Source organism: Megalopta genalis, unplaced genomic scaffold (genome assembly GCF_051020955.1).
Source record: "Megalopta genalis isolate 19385.01 unplaced genomic scaffold, iyMegGena1_principal scaffold0026, whole genome shotgun sequence".
Taxonomy (NCBI): Eukaryota; Metazoa; Arthropoda; class Insecta; order Hymenoptera; family Halictidae; genus Megalopta; species Megalopta genalis.
This window is the reverse complement of record NW_027476096.1, coordinates 2701993-2724067: the sequence shown is the minus strand read 5'-3', so window position 1 is coordinate 2724067 and position 22075 is coordinate 2701993.

Sequence of the window (22075 nt, the reverse complement as noted above, 5' to 3'; positions counted from 1 at the left end):
TTTCGCATGGTTTTTGAAGATAACTCGTTTGTTTCGCATGCTGTTGAAGCTAAATCATGTATATCACAAGTATTTGAAGCTGGACCACTTGTTTCGCATGGATTTGAAGCTAAATCAATTGTATCGCGAGTATTTGAAGATAAATAATTCTTTTCGCATGCATTTGAAGCTAAGCCTTCTACTTCGGATGGATTTGAAGCTAAATCATGCGTTACGCTTAGATTTAAAGCTAACTCATTTGTTTGGCATGCAGTTGAAGCTAAATCATGTATATCACAACTATTTGAAACTAAACCACTTGTTTCGCATGGATTCGATGATAAGCCTTCTACTTCGCATAGATTTGATGCTAAATCATGTGTTTCGCATGAATTTGAAGCTAACTCGTTTGTTTCATCTGCATTTCAAGCATTATCACTTATATTCACAAGTATGTGAAGCTAAATCATACGTTTCGCATGGATTCGAAGATAAGCCTTCTAATTCGCATTGATTTGATGCTAAATCATGTGTTTCGCTTGAATTTGAGGCTAACTCGTTTGTTTCGCTTGCTGTTGAATGTAAATCATGTATATCACAAGTATTTGAAGCTAAACCATTTGTTTCGCATGAATTCGAAGATAAGCCTCCAACCTCGCATTGAATTGAAGCAAAATCATGTGTTTCGCATGGATTTGAAGCTAACTCGTTTATTTCGCATGCTGTTGAATCTAAATCATGTATATCACAAGTATTTGAAGCTAAAACATTTGATTCGCATGGATTCGAAGATCAGCCTTCTGCTTCGCATTGATTTGAAGCTAAATCATTTGTTTCGCATGGATGTGAAGCTAACTCGTTTGTTTCGCATGCAGTTGAAACTAAATCATGTATATCGCAAGCATTTGGAGCTAAACCATTTGTTTCGCATGGATTCGAAGATAAGCCTTCTACTTCGCATTGATTTGATGCTAAATCATGTGTTTCGCATGGATTTGAATCTAACTCGTTTGTTTCGCTTGCTGTTGAAGCTAAATCATGTATATTACAAGTATTTGAAGCAAAACCATTTGATTCGCACGGATTTGATGATAACCCTTCTAGTTCGCATTGATTTGAATTTAAATCATGTGTTTCGCATGGATTTGAAGCTAACTCGTTTGTTTCGCATGCAGTTGAAGATAAGTCATGCATATCACAAGTATTTGAAGATAAACCATTTGATTCCCATGGATTTGAAGCTATGCCTTCTACTTCGCATTGATTTGGAGCTAAATCATGTGTTTCGCATGGATTAAAAGCTAACTCGTTTGTTTCGCATGCACTTGAATATAAATCAAGTATATCACATGCATTTGAAGATAAACCATTTGTTTCGCATGGATTTGAAACCACGCCTTCTACTTCGCATTGATTTGAAGCTAAATAATTTGTTTCGCTTGGATTTGAAGCTAAGCCTTCTACTACGCATTGATTTGAAGCTAAATCATGTGTTTCGCATGGATTTGAAGCTAACTCTTTTGTTTCGCCTCCATTTCAAGCTATATCACTTATGTTCACAAGTATGTGAAGATAAATCATTCGTTTCGCATGGATTCGAACATCAGCCTTCTGCTTCGCATTGATTTGATGCTAAATCATGTGTTTCGCATGGATTTAAAGCTAACTCGTTTATTTCGCATGCAGTTGAAGCCAAATCATGTATATCACAAGTGTTTGAAGCTAAACCATTTGTTTCGCATGGATTCGATGATAACCCTTCTACTTCACATTGACTTGAAGCTAAATCATGTGTTTCGCATGGATTTGAAGCTAACTCGTATGTTTCGCATGCTGTTGAAGCTAAATCATGTATATCACAAGTATTTGAAGCTAAACCATTTGATTCCCATGGATTTGAAGCTATTCCCTCTACTTCGCATTGGTTTGAAGCTAAATCATGTGTTTCGCATGGATTTGAAGCTAACTCGTTTGTTTCGCATGCTGTTGAAGCTAAATCATGTATATCACAAGTATTTGAATCTAAACCATTTGATTCCCATGGATTTGAAGCTATGCCTTCTACTTCGCATTGATTTGGAGCTAAGTCATGTGTTTCGCATGGATTTAAAGCTAACTCGTTTGTTTCGCATGCTGTTGAAGCTAAATCATATATATCACACGTCTTTGAAGCTAAACCATTTGTTTCGCACGGATTTGATGATAACCCTTCTAGTTCGCACTGATATGAAGCTAAACCATGTGTTTCGCATGGATTTGTAGCTAACTCGTTTGTGTCGCATGCAGTTGAAGCTAAGTCATGTATATCACAAGTATTTGAAGCTAAACCATTTTATTCCCATGGATTTGAAGATAAGCCTCCTACTTCGCATTGATTTGATGCTAAATCATGCGTTTCGCATGGATTTGAAACTAAGCCTTCTACCTCGCATTGATTTGAAGCTAAATAATGTGTTTCGCTTGGATTTTAAGCTAACTCGTTTGTATCACATGCAGTTGAAGTTAAATCATGTATATCACAAGTATTTTATGCTAAACGATTTGTTTCGCATGGATTCGAAGATAACCTTTCTACTTCACTTTGATTTGAAGCTAAATCATGTGTTTCGCATGGATTTGAAGCTAACTCGTTTGTTTCGCATGCTGTTGAAGCTAAATCATGTATATCACAAGTATTTGAAGCTAAACCATTTGATTCCCATGGATTTGAAGCTATGCCTTCTACTTCGCATTGATTTGTAGCTACATCATGTGTTTCGCATGGATTTAAAGCTAACTCGTTTGTTTCGAATGCACTTGAATATAAATCAAGTATATCACAAGTATTTGAAGCTAAACCGTTTGATTCGCATGGATTTGAAGCTAAGCCTTCTACCTCGCATTGATGTGAATATAAATCATGTATTTCGCTGGGATTTTGAAGGTAACTCGTTTGTTTCGCACGCACTTGAATCTAAATCAAGTATATCACAAGTATTTGAAGCTAAACCGTTTGATTCGCATGGATTTGAAGCTAAGCCTTCTACTTCGTATTGATTTGATAATGAATCATGTGTTTCGCTTGTATTTGAAGCACAGCCTTCTACTTCGCATTGATATGAAGCTAAATAATGTGTTTCGCTTGGATTTTAAGCTAACTCGTTTGTTTCACATGTAGTTGAAGTTAAATCATGCATATCACAAGTATTTGAAGATAAACCATTTGATTCCCATGGATTTGAAGCTATGCCTTCTACTTCGCATTTAATTGGAGCTAAATCATGTGTTTCGCATGGATTTAAAGCTAACTCGTTTGTTTCGCATGCAGTTGAAGCTAAGTCATGTATATCACAAGTGTTTGAAGCTAAATCATTTGTTTCGCATGGATTCGAAGATAACCCTCCTACTTCGCATTGATTTGAAGCTAAATCATGTGTTTCGCATGTATGTGAAGCAAAGCCTTCTACTTCGCATTGATTTGGAGTTAAACCATGTGTTTCGCATGGATTTAAAGCTAACTCGTTGTTTCGCATGCAGTTGAAGTTAAATCATGTATATCACAAGTGTTTGAAGCTAAACCATTTGTTTCGCATGGATTCGAAGATAACCCATCTACTTCGCATTGGTTTGAAGCTAAATCATTTGTTTCGCATGGATATGAAGCTAACTCGTTTGTTTCGCATGCTGTTGAAGCTAACTCATGTATATCACAAGTATTTGAATATGAACCATTTGATTAGCATGGATTCGAAGATCGCCCCTCTTCTTCGCATTGATTTGAAGATAATCATGTGTTTCGCAAGGATTTGATGCTAACTCGTTTGTTTCGCATGCAGTTGAAGCTAAATCATGTATATCACAAGTATTTGAAGCTAAACGATTTGTTTCGCATGGATTTGAAGATAAGCCTTCTTCTTCGCATTGATTTGAAGCTAAATCATGTATTTCGCATGGATTTGAAGGTAACTCGTTTGTTTCGCACGCACTTGAATCTAAATCAAGTATATCACAAGTATTTGAAGCTAAACCGTTTGATTCGCATGGATTTGAAGCTAAGCCTTCTACTTCGTATTGATTTGATAATGAATCATGTGTTTCGCTTGTATTTGTAGCACAGCCTTCTACTTCGCATTGATATGAAGCTAAATAATGTGTTTCGCTTGGATTTTAAGCTAACTCGTTTGTTTCACATGTAGTTGAAGTTAAATCATGAATATCACAAGTATTTGAAGCTACACCATTTGTTTCGCATGGATTCGTAGATAACCCTTCTACTTCGCATTGATTTGAAGCTAAATCATGTGTTGCGCATGGATTAGAACCTTACTCGTTTGTTTCGCATGCAGTTGAAGCTAAATCATGTATATCACAAGTATTTCAAGCTAAACCATTTGATTCGCACGGATTTGATGATAACCCTTCTAGTTCGCATTGATTTGAAGCTAAATCATTTGTTTCGCATGGATTTGAAACTGACTCGTTTGTTTCGCATGCAGTTGAAGCTAAGTCATGTATATCACAAGTATTTGAAGATAAACCATTTGATTCCCATGGATTTGAAGCTATGCTTTCTACTTCGCATTGATTTGGAGCTAAATCATGTGTTTCACATGGATTTAAAGCTAACTCGTTTGTTTCGCATGCACTTGAAGCTAAATCATGTATATCACAAGTGTTTGAAGCTAAACCATTTGTTTCGCATGGATTCGAAGGTAACCCTTCTACTTCGCATTGATTTGAAGCTAAATCATGTGTTGCGCATCGATTAGAAGCTAACTCCTCTGTTTCGCGTGCAGTTGATGCTAAATCATGTATATGACAAGTATTTGAAGCTAAACCATTTTATTCCCATGGATTTGAAGATAAGCCTCCTACTTCGCATTGATTTGATGCTAAATCATGCGTTTCGCATGGATTTGAACCTAAGCCTTCTACCTCGCATTGATTTGAAGCTAAATAATGTGTTTCGCCTGGATTTTAAGCTAACTCGTTTGTATCACATGCAGTTGAAGTTAAATCATGTATATCACAAGTATTTTATGCTAAACGATTTGTTTCGCATGGATTCGAAGATAACCTTTCTACTTCACTTTGATTTGAAGCTAAATCATGTGTTTCGCATGGATTTGAAGCTAACTCGTTTGTTTCGCATGCTGTTGAAGCTAAATCATGTATATCACAAGTATTTGAAGCTAAACCATTTGATTCCCATGGATTTGAAGCTATGCCTTCTACTTCGCATTGATTTGGAGCTACATCATGTGTTTCGCATGGATTTAAAGCTAACTCGTTTGTTTCGAATGCACTTGAATATAAATCAAGTATATCACAAGTATTTGAAGCTAAACCGTTTGATTCGCATGGATTTGAAGCTAAGCCTTCTACCTCGCATTGATGTGAATATAAATCATGTATTTCGCTGGGATTTTGAAGGTAACTCGTTTGTTTCGCACGCACTTGAATCTAAATCAAGTATATCACAAGTATTTGAAGCTAAACCGTTTGATTCGCATGGATTTGAAGCTAAGCCTTCTACTTCGTATTGATTTGATAATGAATCATGTGTTTCGCTTGTATTTGTAGCACAGCCTTCTACTTCGCATTGATATGAAGCTAAATAATGTGTTTCGCTTGGATTTTAAGCTAACTCGTTTGTTTCACATGTAGTTGAAGTTAAATCATGAATATCACAAGTATTTGAAGCTACACCATTTGTTTCGCATGGATTCGTAGATAACCCTTCTACTTCGCATTGATTTGAAGCTAAATCATGTGTTGCGCATGGATTAGAACCTTACTCGTTTGTTTCGCATGCAGCTGATGTTGAATCATGTATATCACAAGTATTTGCAGCTAAACCATTTGTTTCGCATGGATTCGTAGATAAGCCTTCTACTTCGCATCGATTTGAAGCTAAATCATGTGTTTCGCATGGTTTTTGAAGCTAACTCGTTTGTTTCGCATGCTGTTGAAGCTAAATCATGTATATCACAAGTATTTGGAGATAAACCATTTGATTCCCATGGATATCAAGCTATGCCTTCTACTTCGCATTGATTTGGAGCTAAATCATGTGTTTCGCATGGATTTAAAGCTAACTCGTTTGTTTCGCATGCACTTGAAGCTAAATCATGTATACCACAAGTGTTTGAAGCGAAACCATTTGTTTCGCATGGATTCGGAGGTAACCCTTCTACTTCGCATTGATTTGAAGCTAAATCATGTGTTGCGCATCGATTAGAAGCTAACTCCTTTGTTTCGCGTGCAGTTGAAGCTAAATCATGTATATGACAAGTATTTGAAGCTAAACCATTTTATTCCCATGGATTTGAAGATAAGCCTCCTACTTCGCATTGATTTGATGCTAAATCATGCGTTTCGCATGGATTTGAACCTAAGCCTTCTACCTCGCATTGATTTGAAGCTAAATAATGTGTTTCGCCTGGATTTTAAGCTAACTCGTTTGTATCACATGCAGTTGAAGTTAAATCATGTATATCACAAGTATTTTATGCTAAACGATTTGTTTCGCATGGATTCGAAGATAACCTTTCTACTTCACTTTGATTTGAAGCTAAATCATGTGTTTCGCATGGATTTGAAGCTAACTCGTTTGTTTCGCATGCTGTTGAAGCTAAATCATGTATATCACAAGTATTTGAAGCTAAACCATTTGATTCCCATGGATTTGAAGCTATGCCTTCTACTTCGCATTGATTTGGAGCTACATCATGTGTTTCGCATGGATTTAAAGCTAACTCGTTTGTTTCGAATGCACTTGAATATAAATCAAGTATATCACAAGTATTTGAAGCTAAACCGTTTGATTCGCATGGATTTGAAGCGAAGCCTTCTACCTCGCATTGATGTGAATATAAATCATGTATTTCGCTGGGATTTTGAAGGTAACTCGTTTGTTTCGCACGCACTTGAATCTAAATCAAGTATATCACAAGTATTTGAAGCTAAACCGTTTGATTCGCATGGATTTGAAGCTAAGCCTTCTACTTCGTATTGATTTGATAATGAATCATGTGTTTCGCTTGTATTTGTAGCACAGCCTTCTACTTCGCATTGATATGAAGCTAAATAATGTGTTTCGCTTGGATTTTAAGCTAACTCGTTTGTTTCACATGTAGTTGAAGTTAAATCATGAATATCACAAGTATTTGAAGATACACCATTTGTTTCGCATGGATTCGTAGATAACCCTTCTACTTCGCATTGATTTGAAGCTAAATCATGTGTTGCGCATGGATTAGAACCTTACTCGTTTGTTTCGCATGCAGCTGATGTTGAATCATGTATATCACAAGTATTTGCAGCTAAACCATTTGTTTCGCATGGATTCGTAGATAAGCCTTCTACTTCGCATCGATTTGAAGCTAAATCATGTGTTTCGCATGGTTTTTGAAGCTAACTCGTTTGTTTCGCATGCTGTTGAAGCTAAATCATGTATATCACAAGTATTTGGAGATAAACCATTTGATTCCCATGGATATCAAGCTATGCCTTCTACTTCGCATTGATTTGGAGCTAAATCATGTGTTTCGCATGGATTTAAAGCTAACTCGTTTGTTTCGCATGCACTTGAAGCTAAATCATGTATACCACAAGTGTTTGAAGCGAAACCATTTGTTTCGCATGGATTCGGAGGTAACCCTTCTACTTCGCATTGATTTGAAGCTAAATCATGTGTTGCGCATCGATTAGAAGCTAACTCGTTTGTTTCGCGTGCAGTTGAAGCTAAATCATGTATATCACAAGTATTTGAAGCTAAACCATTTTATTCCCATGGATTTGAAGATAAGCCTCCTACTTCGCATTGATTTGATGCTAAATCATGCGTTTCGCATGGATTTGAACCTAAGCCTTCTACCTCGCATTGATTTGAAGGTAAATAATGTGTTTCGCTTGGATTTTAAGCTAACTCGATTGTTTCGCACGCACTTGAATCTAAATCAAGTATATCACAAGTATTTGAAGCTAAACCGTTTGATTCGCATGGATTTGAAGCTAAGCCTTCTACTTCGTATTGATTTGATAATGAATCATGTGTTTCGCTTGTATTTGAAGCACAGCCTTCTACTTCGCATTGATATGAAGCTAAATAATGTGTTTTCCTTGGATTTTAAGCTAACTCGTTTGTTTCACATGTAGTTGAAGTTAAATCATGAATATCACAAGTATTTGAAGCTAAACGGTTTGTTTCGCATGGATTTGAAGATAAGCCTCCTACTTCGCATTGATTTGATGCAAAATCATGTGTTTCGCATGGATTTGAAGCTAACTCGTTTGTTTCGCATGCAGCTGATGTTGAATCATGTATATCACAAGTATTTGCAGCTAAACCATTTGTTTCGCATGGATTAGTAGATAAGCCTTCTACTTCGCATCGATTTGAAACTAAATCATGTGTTTCGCATGGTTTTTGAAGCTAACTCGTTTGTTTCGCATGCTGTTGAAGCTAAATCTTGTATATCACAAGTGTTTGAAGCTAAACCATTTGTTTCGCATGGATTCGAAGCTAACTCGTTTGTTTCGCATGCTGTTGAAGCTAAATCATATATATCACAAGTATTTGAAGCTAAACCATTTGATTCGCACGGATTTCATGATAACCCTTCTAGTTCGCATTGATTTGAATTTAAATCATTTGTTTCGCATGGTTTTCAAGCTAACTCGTTTGTTTCGCATGCAGTTGAAGATAAGTCATGCATATCACAAGTATTTGAAGATAAACCATTTGATTCCCATGGATTTGAAGCTATGCCTTCTACTTCGCATTTAATTGGAGCTAAATCATGTGTTTCGCATGGATTTGAAGCCAACTCGTTTGTTTCGCATGCAGTTGAAGCTAAATTATGTATATCACAAGCATTTGATGCTAAACAATTTGTTTCGCTTGGATTTAAAGCTGTGCCTTCTTCTTCGCATCGATTTGAAGCTAAATCATGTATTTCGCATGGATTTGAAGCTAACTCGTTTGTTTCGCATGCCGTTGGAGCTAAATCATGTATATCACAAGTGTTTGAACCTAAATCATGTGTTTCGCATGGATTCGAAGATAACCCTTCTACTTCGCATTGATTTGAAGCTAAATCACGTTTTTCGCATGGATTTGAAGCAATGCCTTCTACTTCGCATCGATTTGAAGCTAAATCATGTGTTTCGCATGGTTTTTGAAGCTAACTCGTTTGTTTCGCATGCTGTTGAAGCTAAATCATGTATATCACAAGTATTTGAAGCTAAACCATTTGATTCCCATGGATTTGAAGCTATGCCTTCTACTTCGCATTGATTTGGAGCTAAATCATGTGTTTCGCATGGATTTAAAGCTAACTCGTTTGTTTCGCATGCACTTGAAGCTAAATCATGTATACCACAAGTGTTTGAAGCGAAACCATTTGTTTCGCATGGATTCGGAGGTAACCCTTCTACTTCGCATTGATTTGAAGCTAAATCATGTGTTGCGCATCGATTAGAAGCTAACTCGTTTGTTTCGCGTGCAGTTGAAGCTAAATCATGTATATCACAAGTATTTGAAGCTAAACCATTTTATTCCCATGGATTTGAAGATAAGCCTCCTACTTCGCATTGATTTGATGCTAAATCATGCGTTTCGCATGGATTTGAACCTAAGCCTTCTACCTCGCATTGATTTGAAGGTAAATAATGTGTTTCGCTTGGATTTTAAGCTAACACGATTGTTTCGCACGCACTTGAATCTAAATCAAGTATATCACAAGTATTTGAAGCTAAACCGTTTGATTCGCATGGATTTGAAGCTAAGCCTTCTACTTCGTATTGATTTGATAATGAATCATGTGTTTCGCTTGTATTTGAAGCACAGCCTTCTACTTCGCATTGATATGAAGCTAAATAATGTGTTTTCCTTGGATTTTAAGCTAACTCGTTTGTTTCACATGTAGTTGAAGTTAAATCATGAATATCACAAGTATTTGAAGCTAAACGGTTTGTTTCGCATGGATTTGAAGATAAGCCTCCTACTTCGCATTGATTTGATGCAAAATCACGTGTTTCGCATGGATTTGAAGCTAACTCGTTTGTTTCGCATGCAGCTGATGTTGAATCATGTATATCACAAGTATTTGCAGCTAAACCATTTGTTTCGCATGGATTAGTAGATAAGCCTTCTACTTCGCATCGATTTGAAACTAAATCATGTGTTTCGCATGGTTTTTGAAGCTAACTCGTTTGTTTCGCATGCTGTTGAAGCTAAATCTTGTATATCACAAGTGTTTGAAGCTAAACCATTTGTTTCGCATGGATTCGAAGCTAACTCGTTTGTTTCGCATGCTGTTGAAGCTAAATCATATATATCACAAGTATTTGAAGCTAAACCATTTGATTCGCACGGATTTCATGATAACCCTTCTAGTTCGCATTGATTTGAATTTAAATCATTTGTTTCGCATGGTTTTCAAGCTAACTCGTTTGTTTCGCATGCAGTTGAAGATAAGTCATGCATATCACAAGTATTTGAAGATAAACCATTTGATTCCCATGGATTTGAAGCTATGCCTTCTACTTCGCATTTAATTGGAGCTAAATCATGTGTTTCGCATGGATTTAAAGCTAACTCGTTTGTTTCGCATGCAGTTGAAGCTAAATCATGTATATCACAAGTGTTTGAAGCTAAATCATTTGTTTCGCATGGATTCGAAGATAACCCTCCTACTTCGCATTGATTTGAAGCTAAATCATGTGTTTCGCATGGATGTGAAGCAAAGCCTTCTACTTCGCATTGATTTGGAGTTAAACCATGTGTTTCGCATGGATTTAAAGCTAACTCGTTGTTTCGCATGCAGTTGAAGCTAAATCATGTATATCACAAGTGTTTGAAGCTAAACCATTTGTTTCGCATGGATTCGAAGATAACCCTTCTACTTCGCATTGGTTTGAAGCTAAATCATTTGTTTCGCATGGATATGAAGCTAACTCGTTTGTTTCGCATGCTGTTGAAGCTAACTCATGTATATCACAAGTATTTGAATATGAACCATTTGATTAGCATGGATTCGAAGATCGCCCCTCTTCTTCGCATTGATTTGAAGATAATCATGTGTTTCGCAAGGATTTGATGCTAACTCGTTTGTTTCGCATGCAGTTGAAGCTAAATCATGTATATCACAAGTATTTGAAGCTAAACGATTTGTTTCGCATGGATTTGAAGATAAGCCTCCTACTTCGCATTGATTTGGAGCTAAATCATGTGTTTCGCATTGATTTAAAGCTAACTCGTTTGTTTCGCATGCACTTGAATATAAATCAAGTATATCACAAGTATTTGAAGCTAAACCGTTTGATTCGCATGGATTTGAAGCTAAGCTTTCTACTTCGCATTAAATTGAAGCTAAATCATGTGTTTCGCATGGATGTGAAGCAAAGCCTTCTACTTCGCATTGATTTGGAGTTAAATCATGTGTTTCGCATGGATTTAAAGCAAACTCGTTGTTTCGCATGCAGTTGAAGCTAAATCATGTATATCACAAGTGTTTGAAGCTAAACCATTTGTTTCGCATGGATTTGAAGATAAGCCTCCTACTTCGCATTGATTTGGAGCTAAATCATGTGTTTCGCATGGATTTAAAGCTAACTCGTTTGTTTCGCATGCACTTGAATATAAATCAAGTATATCACAAGTATTTGAAGCTAAACCGTTTGATTCGCATGGATTTGAAGCTAAGCTTTCTACTTCGCATTAAATTGAAGCTAAATCATGTGTTTCGCATGGATTTGAAGCTAACACGTTTGTTTCGCATGCTGTTGAAGCTAAATCATGTATAACACAAGTATTTGAAGCTAAACCATTTGTTTCGCATGGATTTGAAGCTAAGCCTTCATCTTCGCGTTGACTTGATGCTATATCATATTTTCGGTTGGATTTGAAGCTAGCTCGTTTGTTTCGCATGCACTTGAAGCTGAACCATGTATATCACAAGTATTTGAAGCTAAACCGTTTGATTGGCATGGATTTGAAGCTAAGCCTTCTACTTCGCATTAAATTGAAGCTAAATCATGTGTTTGGCATGGATTTGAAGCTAAATCATCTGCTTCGCATGCTGTTGAAGCTAAATCAAGTATATCACAAGTATTTGAAGCAAAACCATTTGATTCGCACGGATTTGATGATAACCCTTCTAGTTCGCATTGACTTGAATTTAAATCATGTGTTTCGCATGGATTTGAAGCTAACTCGTTTGTTTCGCATGCACTTGAAGATAAGTCATGCATATCACAAGTATTTGAAGATAAACCATTTGATTCCCATGGATTTGAAGCTATGCCTTCTACTTCGCATTGATTTGGAGCTAAATCATGTGTTTCGCATGGATTTAAAGCTAACTCGTTTGTTTCGCATGCAGTTGAAGCTAAATCATGTATATCAAAATTTGTTTGAAGCTAAACCAATTGTTTTGCATGGATTCGAAGATAATCCTTCTTCTTCGCATTGATTTGAAGCTAAATCATGTGTTTCGCATGGATTTGAAGCTATGCCTTCTACTTCGCATTGATTTGGAGTTAAATCATGTGTTTCGCTTGGATTTAAAGCTAACTCGTTTGTTTCGCATGCAGTTGAAGATAAGTAATGCATATCACAAGTATTTGAAGATAAACCATTTGATTCCCATGGATTTGGAGCTATGCCTTCTACTTCGCATTGATTTGGAGCTAAATCATGTGTTTCGCATGGATTTAAAGCTAACTCGTTTGTTTCGCATGCTGTTGAAGCTAAATCATGTATAACACAAGTATTTGAAGCTAAACCATTTGATTCGCATGGATTCGAAGATAAACCTTCTCCTTCGCATTGGTTTTAATCTGAATCATGTGTTTCGCATGGATTTAAAGCTAACTCGATTGTTTCGCACGCAATTGAAGCTAAATCATGTATATCACAGCTATTTGTAGCAAAACCATTTGTTTCGCATGGATTTGAAGATAAGCCTTCTACTTCGCATTGATTTGAAGCTAAATCATGTGATTCACATGCAGTTGAAGCTAACTCGTCTGTTTCGCATGCTGTTGAAGGTAAATCATGTATATCACAAGTATTTGAAGCTAAACCATTTGTTTCGCATGAATTTGAAGATCAGCCTTCTAGTTCGCATTGATTTGAGGCTGAATCCTGTGTTTCGCATGGATTTGAAGCTAACTCGTTTGTTTCGCATGCAGTTGAAGCTAAATCATGTATATCACAAGTGTTTGAAGCTAAATCATTTGTTTCGCATGGATTCGAAGATAACCCTTCTACTTCGCATTGATTTGGAGCTAAATCATGTGTTTCGCATGGATTTAAAGCAAACTCGTTTGTTTCGCATGCACTTGAATATAAATCAAGTATATCACAAGTATTTGAAGCTAAACCGTTTGATTCGTATGGATTCGAAGATAACCCTTCTACTTCGCATTGATTTGAAGTTAAATCATGTGTTTCGCATGGATTTGAAGTTAACTCGTTTGTTTCGCATGCAGTTGAAGCTAAATCATGTATATCACAAGTGTTTGAAGCTAAATCATTTGTTTCGCATGGATTCGAAGATAACCCTTCTACTTCGCATTGATTTGGAGCTAAATCATGTGTTTCGCATGGATTTAAAGCTAACTCGTTTGTTTCGCATGCACTTGAATATAAATCAAGTGTATCACAAGTATTTGAAGCTAAACCGTTTGATTCGTATTGATTTGAAGCTAAGCCTTCTACATCGCATTGATTTTAAGATAAATCATGTATTTCGTTGGGATTTTGAAGCTAACTCGTTTGTTTCGCACGCACTTGAATCTAAATCATGTATATCACAAGTATTTGAAGCTAAAACATTTGATTCGCATGGATTTGAAACTCAGCATTCTACTTCTCATTGATTTGAAGCTAAATCATGTGTTCCGCATGGATTTTAAGCTAACTCGTTTGTATCACATGCAGTTGAAGTTAAATCATGTATATCACAAGTATTTGAAGCTAAACGATTTGTTTCGCATGGATTTGAAGATAAGCCCTATACTTCGCATTGATTTGCAGCAAAATCATGTGTTTCGTATGGATTTGAAGCCAACTCGTTTGTTTCGCATGCAGTTGAAGCTAAATTATGTATATCACAAGCATTTGATGCTAAACAATTTGTTTCGCTTGGATTTAAAGCTGTGCCTTCTTCTTCGCATCGATTTGAAGCTAAATCATGTATTTCGCATGGATTTGAAGCTAACTCGTTTGTTTCGCATGCCGTTGGAGCTAAATCATGTATATCACAAGTGTTTGAACCTAAATCATGTGTTTCGCATGGATTCGAAGATAACCCTTCTACTTCGCATTGATTTGAAGCTAAATCACGTTTTTCGCATGGATTTGAAGCAATGCCTTCTACTTCGCATTGATTTGGAGTTAAATCATGTGTTTCGCATGGATTTAAAGCTAAATCGTTGTTTCGCATGCAGTTGAAGCTAAATCATGTATATCACAAGTGTTTGAAGCTAAACCATTTGATTCCCATGGATTTGAAGCTATGCCTTCTACTTCACATTGATTTGGTGCTAAATCATGTGTTTCGCATGGATTTAAAGCTAACTCGTTTGTTTCGCATGCAGTTGAAGCTAAATCATGTATATCACAAGCATTTGAAGCTAAACCATTTGTTTCGCATGGATTTGAAACTACGTCTTCTACTTCGCATTGATATGGTGCTAAATAATTTGTTTCGCTTGGATTTGAAGTTAAGCCTTCTACTACGCATTGATTTGAAGTTAAAGCATGTGTTTCGCATGGATTTGAAGCTAACTCGTTTGTTTCATATGCAGTTGAAGTTAAATCATGAATATCACAAGTATTTGAAGCTAAACGGTTTGTTTCGCATGGATTTGAAGATAAGCCTCCTACTTCGCATTGATTTGATACTAAATCATGTGTTTCGCATGGATTTGATGCTAACTCGTTTATATCGCATGCAGTTGAACCTAAATCATGTATATCACAAGTATTTGAAGCTAAACCATTTGATTCCCTTTGATTTGAAGATATGCCTTCTACTTCGCATTGATTTGGAGCTAAATCATGTGTTTCGCATGGATTAAAAGCTAACTCGTTTGTTTCGCATGCACTTGAATATAAATCAAGTATATCACAAGCATTTGAAGATAAACCATTTGTTTCGCATGGATTTGAAACCACGCCTTCTACTTCGCATTGATTTGAAGCTAAATAATTTGTTTCGCTTGGATTTGAAGCTAAGCCTTCTACTACGCATTGATTTGAAGCTAAATCATGTGTTTCGCATGGATTTGAAGCTAACTCTTTTGTTTCGCCTACATTTCAGGCTATATCACTTATGTTCACAAGTATGTGAAGCTAAATCATTCGTTTCGCATGGATTCGAACATCAGCTTTCTGCTTCGCATTGTTTTGATGCTAAATCATGTGTTTCGCATGGATTTAAAGCTAACTCGTTTGTTTCGCATGCAGTTGAAGATAAGTCATGCATATCACAAGTATTTGAAGCTATACCATTTGTTTCGCATGGATTCGACGATAACCCTTCTACTTCACATTGACTTGAAGCTAAATCATGTGTTTCGCATGGATTTGAAGCTAACTCGTATGTTTCGCATGCTGTTGAAGCTAAATCATGTATATCACAGTATTTGAAGCTAAACCATTTGATTCCCATGGATTTGAAGCTATGCCCTCTACTTCGCATTGATTTGAAGCTAAATTATGTGTTTCGCTTGGATTTGAAGCTAACTCGTTTGTTCCGCATGCAGTTGAAGCTAAATCATGTATATCACAAGTGTTTGAAGCTAAACCATTTGATTCGAATGGATTCGAAGATAACCCTTCTACTTCGCATTGGTTTGAAGCTAAATCATGTGTTTCGCATGGATTTGAAGCTAACTCGTTTGTTTCGCATGCTGTTGAAGCTAAATCATGTATATCACAAGTATTTGAATCTAAACCATTTGATTCCCATGGATTTGAAGCTATGCCTTCTACTTCGCATTGATTTGGAGCTAAATCATGTGTTTCGCATGGATTTAAAGCTAACTCGTTTATTTCGCATGCTGTTGAAGCAAAATCATATATATCACACGTCTTTGAAGCTAAACCATTTGTTTCGCATGGATTCGAAGATAACCCTTCTACTTCGCATTGATTTGAAGTTAAATCATGTGTTTCGCTTTGATTTGAAGCTAACTCGTTTTTTTCGCATGCTGTTGAAGCTAAATCATGTATATCACAAGTATTTGAAGCTAAACCATTTGATTCGCATGGATTCGAAGATAAACCTTCTCCTTCGCATTGGTTTTAATCTAAATCATGTGTTTCGCATGGATTTGAAGCAAAGCCTTCTACTTCGCATTGATTTGGAGTTAAATCATGTGTTTCGCATGGATTTAAAGCTAAATCGTTGTTTCGCATGCAGTTGAAGCTAAATCATGTATATCACAAGTGTTTGAAGCTAAACCATTTGATTCCCATGGATTTGAAGCTATGCCTTCTACTTCGCATTGATTTGGTGCTAAATCATGTGTTTCGCATGGATTTAAAGCTAACTCGTTTGTTTCGCATGCAGTTGAAGCTAAATCATGTATATCAAAATTTGTTTGAAGCTAAACCATTTGTTTTGAATGGATTCGAAGATAATCCTTCTACTTCGCATTGATTTGAAGCTAAATCATACGTTTCGCATGGATTTAAAGCTAACTCGTTTGTTTCGCATGCAGTTGAAGCTAAATCATGTATATCACAGGTCTTTGAAGCTAAACCATTTGTTTCGCATGGATTTGAAGATCAGCCTTCTACTTCGCATTGATTTGAGGCTGAATCCTGTGTTTCGCTTGGATTTAAAGCTAACTCGTTTGTTTCGCATGCAGTTGAAGCTAAATCATGTGTATCACAAGTGTTTGAAGCTAAACCATTTGTTTCGCATGGATTCGAAGATAACCCTTCTACTTCGCATTGATTTGAAGCTAAATCATGTTTTTCGCATGGATTTGAAGCAAAGCCTTCTACTTCGCATTGATTTGGAGTTAAATCATGTGTTTCGCATGGATTTAAAGCTAAATCGTTGTTTCGCATGCAGTTGAAGCTAAATCATGTATATCACAAGTGTTTGAAGCTAAACCATTTGATTCCCATGGATTTGAAGCTATGCCTTCTACTTCGCATTGATTTGGTGCTAAATCATGTGTTTCGCATGGATTTAAAGCTAACTCGTTTGTTTCGCATGCAGTTGAAGCTAAATCATGTATATCAAAATTTGTTTGAAGCTAAACCATTTGTTTTGCATGGATTCGAAGATAATCCTTCTTCTTCGAATTGATTTGAATCTAAATCATGTGTTTCGCATGGATTTGAAGCAAAGCCTTCTACTTCGCATTGATTTGGAGTTAAATCATGTGTTTCGCTTGGATTTAAAGCTAGCTCGTTTGTTTCGCATGCAGTTGAAGATAAGTAATGCATATCACAAGTATTTGAAGATAAACCATTTGATTCCCATGGATTTGGAGCTATGCCTTCTACTTCGCATTGATTTGGAACTAAATCATGTGTTTCTCATGGATTTAAAGCTAACTCGTTTGTTTCGCATGCAGTTGAAGCTAAATCATGTATATCACAAGTGTTTGAAGCTAAATCATTTGTTTCGCATGGATTCGAAGATAACCCTTCTACTTCGCATTGATTTGAAGCTAAATCATGTTTTTCGCATGGATTTGAAGCAAAGCCTTCTACTTCGCATTGATTTGGAGTTAAATCATGTGTTTCGCATGGATTTAAAGCTAAATCGTTGTTTCGCATGCAGTTGAAGCTAAATCATGTATATCACAAGTGTTTGAAGCTAAACCATTTGATTCCCATGGATTTGAAGCTATGACTTCTACTTCGCATTGATTTGGTGCTAAATCATGTGTTTCGCATGGATTTAAAGCTAACTCGTTTGTTTCGCATGCAGTTGAAGCTAAATCATGTATATCACAAGTGTTTGAAGCTAAACCATTTGATTCGCACGGATTTGATGATAACCCTTCTAGTTCGCATTGACTTGAATTTAAATCATATGTTTCGCATGGATTTGAAGCTAACTCGTTTGTTTCGCATGCAGTTGAAGATAAGTCATGCATATCACAAGTATTTGAAGATAAACCATTTGATTCCCATGGATTTGAAGCTATGCCTTCTACTTCGCATTGATTTGGAGCTAAATCATGTGTTTCGCATGGATTTAAAGCTAACTCGTTTGTTTCGCATGCTGTTGAAGCTAAATCATGTATATCAAAATTTGTTTGAAGCTAAACCATTTGTTTTGCATGGATTCGAAGATAATCCTTCTTCTTCGCATTGATTTGAAGCTAAATCATGTGTTTCGCATGGATTTGAAGCAAAGCCTTCTACTTCGCATTGATTTGGAGTTAAATCATGTGTTTCGCTTGGATTTAAAGCTAACTCGTTTGTTTCGCATGCAGTTGAAGATAAGTAATGCATATCACAAGTATTTGAAGATAAACCATTTGATTCCCATGGATTTGGAGCTATGCCTTCTACTTCGCATTGATTTGGAGCTAAATCATGTGATTCTCATGGATTTAAAGCTAACTCGTTTGTTTCGCATGCAGTTGAAGCTAAATCATGTATATCACAAGTGTTTGAAGCTAAATCATTTGTTTCGCATGGATTCGAAGATAACCCTTCTACTTCGCATTGATTTGAAACGCAATCATATGCTTCGCTTGGATTTGAAGCTAACTCGTTTGTTTCGCATGCTCTTGAAGCTAAATCATGTATAACACAAGTATTTGAAGCTAAACCATTTGTTTCGCATGGATTTGAAGCTAAGCCTTCATCTTCGCGTTGACTTGATGCTGCATCATATTTTCGGTTGGATTTGAAGCTAGCTCGTTTGTTTCGCATGCACTTGAAGCTGAACCATGTATATCACAAGTATTTGGAGATAAACCATATGATTCCCGTGGATATCAAGCTATGCCTTCTACTTCGCATTGATTTGGAGCTAAATCATGTGTTTCGCTTTGATTTGAAGCTAACTCGTTTTTTTCGCATGCTGTTGAAGCTAAATCATGTATATCACAAGTATTTGAAGCTAAACCATTTGATTCGCATGGATTCGAAGATAAACCTTCTCCTTCGCATTGGTTTTAATCTAAATCATGTGTTTCGCATGGATTTAAAGCTAACTCGATTGTTTCGCACGCAATTGAAGCTAAATCATGTATATCACAGCTATTTGTAGCAAAACCATTTGTTTCGCATGGATTTGAAGATAAGCCTTCTACTTCGCATTGATTTGAAGCTAAATCATGTGATTCACATGCAGTTGAAGCTAACTCGTCTGTTTCGCATGCTGTTGAAGGTAAATCATGTATATCACAAGTATTGGAAGCTAAACCATTTGTTTCGCATGAATTTGAAGATCAGCCTTCTAGTTCGCATTGATTTGAGGCTGAATCCTGTGTTTCGCATGGATTTGAAGCTAACTCGTTTGTTTCGCATGCAGTTGAAGCTAAATCATGTATATCACAAGTGTTTGAAGCTAAATCATTTGTTTCGCATGGATTCGAAGATAACCCTTCTACTTCGCATTGATTTGGAGCTAAATCATGTGTTTCGCATGGATTTAAAGCTAACTCGTTTGTTTCGCATGCACTTGAATATAAATCAAGTATATCACAAGTATTTGAAGCTAAACCGTTTGATTCGTATGGATTTGAAGCTAAGCCTTCTACATCGCATTGATTTTAAGATAAATCATGTATTTCGTTGGGATTTTGAAGCTAACTCGTTTGTTTCGCACGCACTTGAATCTAAATCATGTATATCACAAGTATTTGAAGCTAAAACATTTGATTCGCATGGATTTGAAACTCAGCATTCTACTTCGCATTGATTTGCAGCAAAATCATGTGTTTCGTATGGATTTGAAGCCAACTCGTTTGTTTCGCATGCAGTTGAAGCTAAATTATGTATATCACAAGCATTTGATGCTAAACAATTTGTTTCGCTTGGATTTAAAGCTGAGCCTTCTTCTTCGCATTGATTTGAAGCTAAATCATGTGTTTAGCACGGATTTGAAGCTAACTCGTTTGTTTCGCATGCAGTTGAAGCTAAATCATGTATATCACAAGTATTTGAAGCTAAGCTATTTGTTTCGCGTGAATTCGAAGATGAGCCTTCTACTTCGCATTGATTTGAAGCTAAATAATGTGTTTCGCATGGATTTGAAGCTAACTCGTTTGTTTCGCATGCAGTTGAAGCTAAATCATGTATTACACAAGTAATTGAAGCTATACCATTTGTTTCGAATGGATTTGAATATCAGCCTTCTGCTTCGCATTGATTTGAAGATAAATCATGTGTTTCGCATGGATTTGAAGCTAACTCGTTGGTTTCGCATGCAGTTGAATCTAAATCATGTATAAAACAAGTATTTGAAGCTAAACCATTTGTTTCGCGTGAATCCAAATATCAGCCTTCTACTTCGCATTGATTTGAAGTTAAATCATGTGTTTAGCACGGATTTGAAGCTAACTCGTTTGTTTCGCATGCAGTTGAATCTAAATCATGTATATCACAAGTATTTGCAGCTGAACCATTTGTTTCGCGTGAATTCGAAGATAAGCCTTCTACTTCGCGTTTATTTGAAATTAAATCATTTGATTCGCATGGATTTGAAGCTAACTCGTTTGTGACGCCTGCATTTGAAGCTATATCACTTATATTCGCAAGTATTTGAAGCTAAACCATTCGTCTCGCATGGAGTTGAAGTTAAGCATTCTACTTCGCATTGATTTGAAGCGAAATCATGTGTTTCGCATGGATTTGAAGCTGACACATTTGTTTGGCATGCTGTTGAATCTAAATCATGTATATCACAACTATTTGAAACTTAACCATTTGTTTCGCATGAATATTAAGCTAAACTATGTGTTTCGCATGATCTTGAACGTAAATCAGGTGTTTCGCATGAATTTGAATCTAACTCGTTTGTTTCACATTCAGTTGAAGCTAAATCGTGTATATCACAAGTATATGTATCTAAGCCATGTGTTTCGCATGAATTTGACGCTAAAGCATGTGTTTCGCATGATTTTAAAGCTAAATCATGTGTTTCGATTGGATTAGAAACTAACTCGTATCTTTCGTCTGGATTTCAAATTATTTCATCCATATCGCAAGTATTTGAAGGTAAGTCATATATTTTGCATGGATTTGAAGCTATGCCTTCAACTTCGAATTGATTTGAATCTAAACCATGTGTTTCGAATGGATGTGAAGGTAACTCGTTTGTTTCGCATGCAGTTGAAGGTAAAACATTCGTTTCGAATGGATTTGAAGCTAACTCGTTTGTTTCGCTTGCAGTTGAAGCTAAATTATGTATATCACAAGTATTTCAAGCTAATCCATTTGATTCGCACGGATTTGAAGCTAAGCCTTCTACTTCGCATGAATTTGAAGCTAAATCATGTGTTTCGCTTGGATTTGAAGGTAACTCGTTTGTTTCGCATAAGTTGAAGCAGAATCATGTATATCACAAGTATTTGAAGCTAAACCATTTGTTTCGCATGGATTCGAAGATAAGCCTTCTACTTCGCATTGAATTGAAGGTAAATCATGTGTTTCGCATGGATTTGAAGCTAACTCGATTATTTCGCATGCAGTTGAAGCTAAATCATGTATAAAACATGTATTTGAAGCTAAACCATTTGTTTCGCGTGAATCCAAATATCAGCCTTCTACTTCGCATTGATTTGAAATTAAATCATGTGTTTCGCATGGATTTGAATCTAACTCGTTTGTTTCACATGCAGTTGAAGCTAAATCATGTATATCACAAGTGTTTGAAGCTAAACCATTTGTTTCGCATGGATTCGATGGTAACCCTTCTACTTCGCATTGATTTGCAGCAAAATCATGTGTTTCGTATGGATTTTAAGCCAACTCGTTTGTTTCGCATGCAGTTGAAGCTAAATTATGTATATCACAAGTGTTTGAAGCTCAACCATTTGATTCCCATGGATTTGAAGCTATGCCTTCTACTTCACATTGATTTGGTGCTAAATCATGTGTTTCGCATGGATTTAAAGC